A 9,601-nucleotide genomic window follows, 5' to 3' on the forward strand; every position below is an offset into this window, starting at 1 on the left:
TACAATTATGATAATCCATAATATATTATAGATTACATATATAAGTTTAGTGTGTGACAGTCCTTTTGCTAAGAATTTTATATGCATCATCTCTTTTAATCCATATAAAAATCATATTAGTGAAGTATTATAATTTATAGAGGAAGATGCTGAGGCTCCGAGATTAAATAATGTACCCCAACCAAGTACCCAACTTGCAAGTGACAAAACTAAGATTTGAAAATAGATTTGTCTGACTGTAGAAAACCAGTTTTTTATTCTATTACTTAAAAACCTTCCAAAATATTAATACTGCTATTCCACAGATATATTATAATATATTACAATTTACTGAAATATTCCAGTTCCAAATTTGAAGAAGAAAAAGCACAAATTTCCATGGTCCTGGATCTCAACTCTAATACCAAGATTTCATGAGACTGATTTTCACTTTCTCACCCGATGCCATCCCCACAACCTTGCTTTCTAAGCCATGGGAGTGGAAACAATGGTGTCATTGGTAGTAGCAAATTTCTCACATCAAAGAGCACCTATCTGAGGCATTGACTCCTCGGGTTTTTCCTACATACCTATTTCTTTTGCCTTGCCCATCATAGGGAATTGTGCCTGCGAGGAAGATCACAAGCACAACGCACGCTTCTGAAGATATCTGAATTCCTATTTCGGGCCCATTGTGCACATGTGCATGGTAGTGGCTAAAGTGTTATTCTTAAGACCCCAAATTGACCATTGAATTCAGTACTGTTCTTCTGAGACCTAATACAGGAAACAATCAGGTTTCAATCAAGAGACACAGAGAATAAGAAAGGTGCTCTTCCCCTTATTAACATACACCTCCAACACACACACACACACACACACACACACGTTAAGTATAAGAAACAGGACAGCATTGATAATCAGATACAGGATACATGGTTCCTAGGTTGTTGATATGAAACCAAAATCAGAAATAAGTGAAAACTACCTGACTATGGGATACAATTCCTGGAGTGATTTTTTTTCCCTCAGATAATTAATTTGCTAGCCCTCTTACAATTTAACAGATATAAACAACAGATCATTATGTGTGTGTATATATATATGTATATATATTATATACACACATATAAACATGATAATTACGAACTGCTTTAAAATCTTTTCCACATGGCATTAAAATATATGAGAAATCTGTGTTTTTTCTGACTAAAAGGTGCATTGTATTAGCCTTTTCTCTTGTGCCATGCCACTATCAGTGTCTTTGTGAAGATGTGATCAAAGAAATGGAATATTCAGCATCTCCCATAATACAGATCTTTCCTCTCCCATCTTTCTCATTGCCTACATTCTTAACAAAGCAAAATCATTAAGCATTCAAAATCCATGGCATTGGCCTTGAAATGTTTTATATGATTTGTCAAAAGCAAGTATTTCCTACCTCTAAGGTATTTATGTTGAATAAAAAAACTGTACCAAGCAAAAATGTTTATTAAAAATGAAGAAAAAGCAAATGTCAGGAGATGTTCTTGAAATGAGTGTGTGGCTTTACTTTTTAAAGTAAAACATTTACATCTTATTCAATTTTCATTTAATTTTATACAGAAAACCTCACTAATACAGTGTGGACTAGCCTCCTTGCCACATTAATTTTTCTTTCCTTCTGATACATGTGAGTCTGTGTGGTCACATGCATTCTGGGCTTTGGGTTTGCAGATGAAGAAAGTGAGGAAGGGAAAGAAAAGAGAAAAAGAAATGCAAAAAGAGGGAGAGGGGTATCTTAACTAGTAAAAAGGCTAAACAGTAAATTATAATTAAGAATAAATTTATCCTTATGTCTTGTACATTCCATATTAAAAACTAAAGATTCAAAAAGAGTAACTCACAGTAGTTTCTTGTCCCATAATTATTTAATACAGTCATTCTGAGTTCCACCTTCTATTTTTAACTGTGACCTTTCTACTGAATAAGAATCACATATACTAGGTCTGAATTATTACAAAGTGGGTTCTGAATTAATGAGATAAATGAGAGTTTTTTATACTACACAGGGAATTCAATCCTGAAGTAAGAGTGTTATTAATGAGTGCCCCTGCACTCCATGACAATGTGCCATTTGATGGGTGTATTTTTATAAGGCCCTGTGCAAACATCACCAGTCGGTGTTCCCTCTCAGTTCATTGTGACAGTAAAGATCATGAGCATACATCACTGTAGCAATCCTTATTCGTTAAAGGAGACTCTGGGTTGAAACTGTTCATTGTGTTGCAGTGCCATAGAAAGTTTATGCAGTTACAATGGTTTAAAGGATGTTAGTTTCATCTATGTTGGAGTCTAAGAGATACCCAAGCACAAAACTGGGGTTTTTGTGGACATTTATGAACAGTCTGTAACTTAAGCAACTTCCATACCGTTCACAACTTATCGTCATTACCTGATGCAGATTTATAACAGAATTCGGTATTTTAGGAAAGCTTTATGACCATTTTCAATGATCATTCCAGTGCTATGAAGTAAGCTGATTATAACATCACATTTTACTTAAAAACTCAGATACAAAAATCAAGGTGAACTTAGTGAGTCTTAACTAATACAAAAGTTTAGAAAAAAACACAGTTATTGAGCTTCCAGTCTGTTGCTTATCTGTCCAGGCCTATTAATATTTTTTCAAAGTGGATAAGTTATATTTTATCACTATAAAGCCCACACAATATTCAAAATGATGACCAGAGTCTCTTTATAAGAGAATGACATTTCTTTTTTCAAAAGGTCAACCAAATGGAGTGTGACTCCATTGCACTTTAAAAAAATTTTTTTTAAATTTATTTGATAAAGAGATAACAAACAAGGGGAGGGGGGAGCAGCAGAGGGAGAGGGAGAAGCAGACTCCCTGATGAGCAGGGAGCTTGATGCGGGGCTCAATCAGGACCCCCCCAGGATCATGACCTGAGCCAAAGGCAGATGCTTAACCAACTGAGCCACCCAGGTGCCCCTCCATTGTACTTTTTAAAAAAGATTTTATCTTTATTTATTTGAGACAGAGCAAGGGCAAGAGATATCCCAGAGGGAGAGGGAGAAGCAGATGCCCTGCTTAGTTAAGAGCCTGATGTGGGGCTCCATCCCAAGACCCCGAGATTATGACCTGAGCCAAAGGCAGCCACTTAATGGACTGAGCCATCCAGGTGCCCTCCGCTGCACTTTTTAAATTATTTAAAATGTCTCCAGTTCCAATTTTATCAAGATGGGTCATAGACCTAAATATGAAAGCTAACACTATCATGCTTCTAGAAGAAAGCATAGAATATCTTCATGATCTTGAGAAAAGAAATACTTTCATAGAGAGGACACAAAAAGCACTATACATTAAAAAAGGTAGAGTGGACTTCATCAAAATTAAATTCTTCTCATCAAAGGACACTATTAAGAAAATAAAAAGTCAAGACACAGTGTAGGAGGAAGTATTTGACATGTGTATATCTGATTTGAATTCAGAATATATAAGAACTATAAATTTATAACAAAAAGACAACCATACTTCCAAATAGTCAGAAGACTCAAATATACCATAAAAGAATATATATGAATGGCCAAAAAGCTCACAAAAAGGTGCTCAACATCATTTACTCATCAGGAGAATGGAAAACCACAAAGAAATACCATTTTTTATTTGCTAGAATAGCTAAAGTTATAAAAGACTGACAATACCAAATGGCGGTAATCAAGTGGAGCAACTAGAATGCTCATGGCAGGAACATAAAGATGGTACAATCACTTTGGGAAAAGTCTGGCAGTTTTTTATACAGGCACACACACACACACACACACACACACACATCCTATGACCCTACAAGTCAACAAATCTCCTCCTAGGTATTTTCTTAAAAAGAATGAAACATGCACACAAAGATTTCTACGTGATGATCCATAACAATATATTATGACTATTTATAACAACTTTATTCATAATAGCCNTCCTATGACCCTACAAGCCAACAAATCTCCTCCTAGGTATTTTCTTAAAAAGAATGAAACATGCGCACAAAGATTTCTACGTGATGATCCATAACAATATATTATGACTATTTATAACAACTTTATTCATAATAGCCTCAAACTGGAAGCCACCCAAATGTTGATCAACAAGAGAATGTATAAACAAATTGAGGTGTATTCATACAGTGAAATACTACTCAACATTAAAATGTAATAGACTACTGATACATACATCAAAAAGAATCAATTTCACAAACATAATGCTAAGTGAAATAAGCCAGACACAGAAGTATGTACACCATATCAGTCCATTTTTATGAAGTTCTAAAACAGGAAAAACTAATCTATAAGAATGGAAGTCAGAACAGTGATTGCCTCTGATGAGCAGGGATTGATTGGAAAGTGGCACACGGAAATCTAGGATGACAGGAATGACCTATTTGTTAGGATGGCAGTTACATTAAATTACATTTATGAAAATTCAATAATTGCACATTTATAATCCATGCATTTCATTGTATATAACCTTAACTCAATAAAAAGAAAATGATTCTGACTTCTCTCCTACGTTTCTCTTTAATTCAACATTTACTGAGTATCTATGACATAAAAACCCTATGTAGTTGCCAAGGATACAAAAATAAGTAAGACCCTGTCCCTGACTTTAAGGAATTTAAAGTCTAAGAATGAGAATTTACAATCTGGTAAAGAAGAGAGACAAATTTCACTGTAAAATAGCAGGGACCTTAACAGAGCCAGAGGTGGGCCAGAGGAGGGAACACAGTCAAGAGGAATGCCTAGGTAAGGAAGATGTCTGGAGCACTAGAAGCTTATCTTGAGAGTAGAGAAGATGGAGGGTAAAGCATTTTCAGCCCGGGTAAAAATCACAACAAAGTCATGTAGATAAGAAATGGCCCGGCTTGAGTGAGAAACCAGAAGCAGTTAAGTACTGTTCCAGTCAACTGATGTTAACTTGCTGAACAATCTCCCCAATGTATTTGCCAAGATGACAAAATTATTTTGTATTTTTAGTGTCTGAGCTCTACACATTTTTCTTTCAGTACGAATGGCACTTACCTTGCTCCAGCAATGATCACCACTGCCCCCACCTCTGCCTGAATTCCAGAACTAACATTTGTTCTATTATCCNTGAATGGCACTTGCTCCAGCAATGATCACCACTGCCCCCACCTCTGCCTGAATTCCAGAACTAACATTTGTTCTATTATCCTATCAGAACTCTTGGCTGTCATGCAATTCCATCATCATGGAATCCAAGAGAAAACCCTGTGCAATTCCATATGCAAAATTTTTTGAGACATTGTCTTCCCTTGGCTTCAACAGCATCATCTTGCCCTCATTTTCTTCCTTTCAGCTTCTTTCCTTCTTTCTTTCCTTTGGCTTTGCTTCACTCAAGCTCTAAATATTGGCATTCCTCTGGTTCTGCCTTAAATAGAGTGACTATATATTTATTCTCCAAACTGGGTCAACTTTTGAGAATGAAAGGGCTGCTATTAATAATTACCTTGGGGCAAAGTGTTAACTGGGACCATCCCAGGCAAACTGGGATTGATGGTCATCCTGTTCCTGGGCCAGTCTTCTTTTCTCACTCCACACGCTCTCCCCAAGTGATGTCAACCACTCCAGTGGCTTCTTTACCATATTTATCCAAATGATGCCAAATATCTCCAGCCTGGACTTCACTTTTGAGCATTAGACCCTTAAAGATAAAGGTTTAGTCCACTGGGATGTCTTACAAGCACTTGTAACTCATTAAGTCCGAAAGAGAACATACAATATCCTCTCTTCACATTCACACTCAAATTCACTCCTCTTCTAGTATTTCCTATCTCTGTAAAAAGGCAGCTCTATCCATCTGCTTGCTCAAATCAAAAGAGCACTCCTCCCACTCACATCCAATTAATCACCAAGTTCTGGCAGTTCTATTTCCTCTGCCCGTCTTGAGCCCTCCACTTTNCCACTGGGATGTCTTACAAGCACTTGTAACTCATTAAGTCCGAAAGAGAACATACAATATCTTCTCTTCACATTCACACTCAAATTCACTCCTCTTCTAGTATTTCCTATCTCTGTAAAAAGGCAGCTCTATCCATCTGCTTGCTCAAATCAAAAGAGCACTCCTCCCACTCACATCCAATTAATCACCAAGTTCTGGCAGTTCTATTTCCTCTGCCCGTCTTGAGCCCTCCACTTTCCTCCAGCAACACCATTGTCACCCCAGAACCAGTTATATCAATTCTTACCGCGACTGGTTTCTATGCTGCAGCCAGTGTGATCTTCATAGTGATGTGGGGAACAAAGGCAGAAGGAAAGGTAGATAAAATTAAATGTCCGTATAACCTATAGCCCATTGACAAATACTTGAGGTAGGCAGAGTGTAATGTTCCTCCAGGAAACTCCCAACTGTCTTAATGTTAATACTTTGCTAAGGAGAAAACCAACCTTGGTTTGACAGTAGCAAGGCCTCAGGTTTCCAGGAGTCTTAGCATATGAAAATCCTTTTGGAACTTCCCTTATCTTTACTTCCCCCAACCCCAAAGTATATCATCAGTCGCCCCTCACAATCCCGGAGCAGCAGCTCTTTCTGTCCACCAGTCCTGTCCCCGTGTTTTAATAAAACCACCATTTTGTACCGAAGACGTCTCAAGAATTCTTTCTTGGCCGTCGGCTCTGGACCCCACCAAACTGCACCTATGCTCAAAAACTACATTAAAAAAACACAAATCTGATTTATTTGTTTTTACATAAAAACGTTTCAATTGCTTCTCATTGTCCACAGCCCCCAGTCTCAACTGGAGGCTAACATGACCTCAGGTTACTCTGTGCACTGCCCCCCCAACACTTCTCTCTTCAGTCACACCCTGGCCCTCTATGCTGCAGCCGCATTGGAATTCTTTTAAGTTCCTTGAATGTGCCAAGGTTTTTCTAACCTTAGAAACTTTGCACATTATTTCTCCTTTAGTTATATGATGCTCCAACACACTGTACTTCTTTGCATAATTTTGCACAAGTTTATTATTTTTTTATTTTGAATAATTTGTTTAAAATCTTTCTTTCTAGACCGTGAGGCTGCAGGATGTGCCTATTGTGTTCACCATTATATCCCCAGCACCTATATAGCGCCTGAGGGTCAATCCATGTATTCGTGCAATTAAACAAAGGATCTCACCCTCACTGGGAAAATCCCAATTCATTGACTAAAGGGGAAAATTCCAATTACTTCTGTTTTTCAAACTATTAACAAGAATTGTTTGTATATTTCTTTGTTCAAATACATTTTGCCTCTTTTGTGGCTGGTGGGACTCATTGTCCCATCAACAAAATAGGGAGTATAACCACTATATCCCCTTCTCACATCATGTGCTCATTTGCATAACATTGAAAACATAAAAGTAGAAAATGAGACAAACCATAATCTAAATTTCAGATACGGGGTTTTCCCAAGTAGGAAGAACAAAATGTAACATGGTGATTTAATAAATCTGCTGTTTCCGTTAAGATTAGAGACAAATCACAAGGGTAAATGCTTAAGACAATTTTCCAATCAAACATTGCTAATCCTGTTGATTTCTACATTCAAGAAACCCAGGAGAAATCTAAGAGTGGAGTGCTTTGTGTTTCTTATTTAATGAGTATTTGGCAAAAACAATGAGGTGGGGGAAAATGTTCTTGAGGGCCAGAATCCAGTGTCACTTGCTTACAAAGCAACCATTGGGACATGAGGTGATTGACCATCTGTTTTCAATCTTGGGTCAAAATTTCTTTTAATCCAGGATGTAATTAAATCCGTGGTATGTGTAGAGATATCTATTTCATATATATAATTCCCTAGATGTTTAATTATAAAGTAGTTGCAATCATTTGCACAAATCAGTTCATATTATGTTATTTTGACAGCAGGTTTACATGTTTTGGAAGGAGCTGTATGGGGCTCTGATGGGGAGAAACCGGTATAATACATAGGAGTTTGTTCCATCTCCTTCATTTCCATCTACCATCAAGGCTGGTTCCCTGTCTTGCCTCTTCCAATATTAAGATAAGAAGAAGTAGTTTTGTCAAATCTATTCAGGGTGTACTTGCAATTACCCTAGCTGGGGCTGAATTATATAAGAGGATTTCTTAAAGTCATTGTTAAAATATGAAAATCATTTTTCTTTAAACTATTAATTGTACAGAAAGAAATATTTACTTTAAAAACAAAAATCTTTTAACTCTAAGACAGGAGAAATAATAGATTGCATTCTTCATGTTACAACAACTTTGCCATATAATTTCATCTTAGGTTAAGTATTTTAGGGTATTTTGAGATGAAGAAAAATCTGAGACTGCTCTTCCTGATTTCATTTTCTCTAAATCTAAAGTCACATAAGGAGGTATATATCCTCTTTTCCTACTCATGTATTCCATACTTACAGCTCTTTATTCTACACAAAGGTATAGAATCAAACAATGTCACCATGACTGTAATAAAACTAATAAGCTGCCATCTTCATGTTTGTGTTTGAAGTAATAGGAAGAAGAAATGGGAATTGCATCAATTAATTTTTATTGCAAAGACATTATCATTTAAGGAGTTAGTTGGACAGTTAGGTAGTCAGGTCCCCAACAAGAAAATATGGAGTCAGGACAGCTAAAATAAAACAGCACTGACATCCTGTTTTGTAGCTTAGACAGGACCACACTGACATTCTGCTTTGCAGCTCTTGCAGAAATGACTTCTGCAAAACGTCCTAAAATAAGACAATTAACCACAAAGCATTTGTCACTATCGCGGGCAAGGCGCAGTTAAGACATAAGCCCCCAGATGTCGGCAAAAAAATCCCATCAGCACAGAGACATTAACCTAATAGGTAGACAGATACATGACCAAAGCCCTGATTGGCATGGCTCAGCACCCTGATTGCCTAAGATAATTCCACAAAAGAGCTCATAAAAACCCCTAAACCTTGAGACTCTAACGGCAACCCACTGGCCACCGCCCCAGAGCTTTATACTCTAGCTCAATAAACTGCTTTGCTGCCCCCCACTCTTTGTCTGATCTACCTCTTCATTCTTCGAAGCGACATGACCAAGAACCGTGGGCACTAAGGGGACTAAAATCCTGTAACATCATCTGAAAGTCTTATTATACATTATGTACATTACTCTTATATCTTGGTAGGAGATCTAGAATATCAAATTAGCTGTGTAATCAGGAATACACATTTCTAATTCCTGTCTCTGTTGTATACACTAGATAATGACTACTCCAAGAATCAATTTCTATTTTAATAGTTTACCGTGATGTCACTTCACAGTGTTTAGCTAACGTCATACAAAGATTAAAAAAAAAAAAAAAAAAACTGACTTGTGTTGGTCTAGGAATGAGGAAACAAAATCTCTGTACTCTAAGCTAAATCCAAAAGTCAGATTGAAAAACTATTAATTAAAACATTCAGTTTCCAAGAGCAATGGAAAAGAGATCTAAGTTTTATTATTTTTCCTTTTTTTTCTTAAAAAGTTCCTCATCTCTTGGGGCACCTGGGTGGTTCAGTGGACTTGCCTTTGACTCAGGTCATGATCCCAGGGTCCTGGGATCAAGCCCCACATCGGTGGGGGGGGGGTCCTT

Source organism: Ailuropoda melanoleuca, chromosome 5 (genome assembly GCF_002007445.2).
Source record: "Ailuropoda melanoleuca isolate Jingjing chromosome 5, ASM200744v2, whole genome shotgun sequence".
NCBI classification, from domain to species: Eukaryota; Metazoa; Chordata; class Mammalia; order Carnivora; family Ursidae; genus Ailuropoda; species Ailuropoda melanoleuca.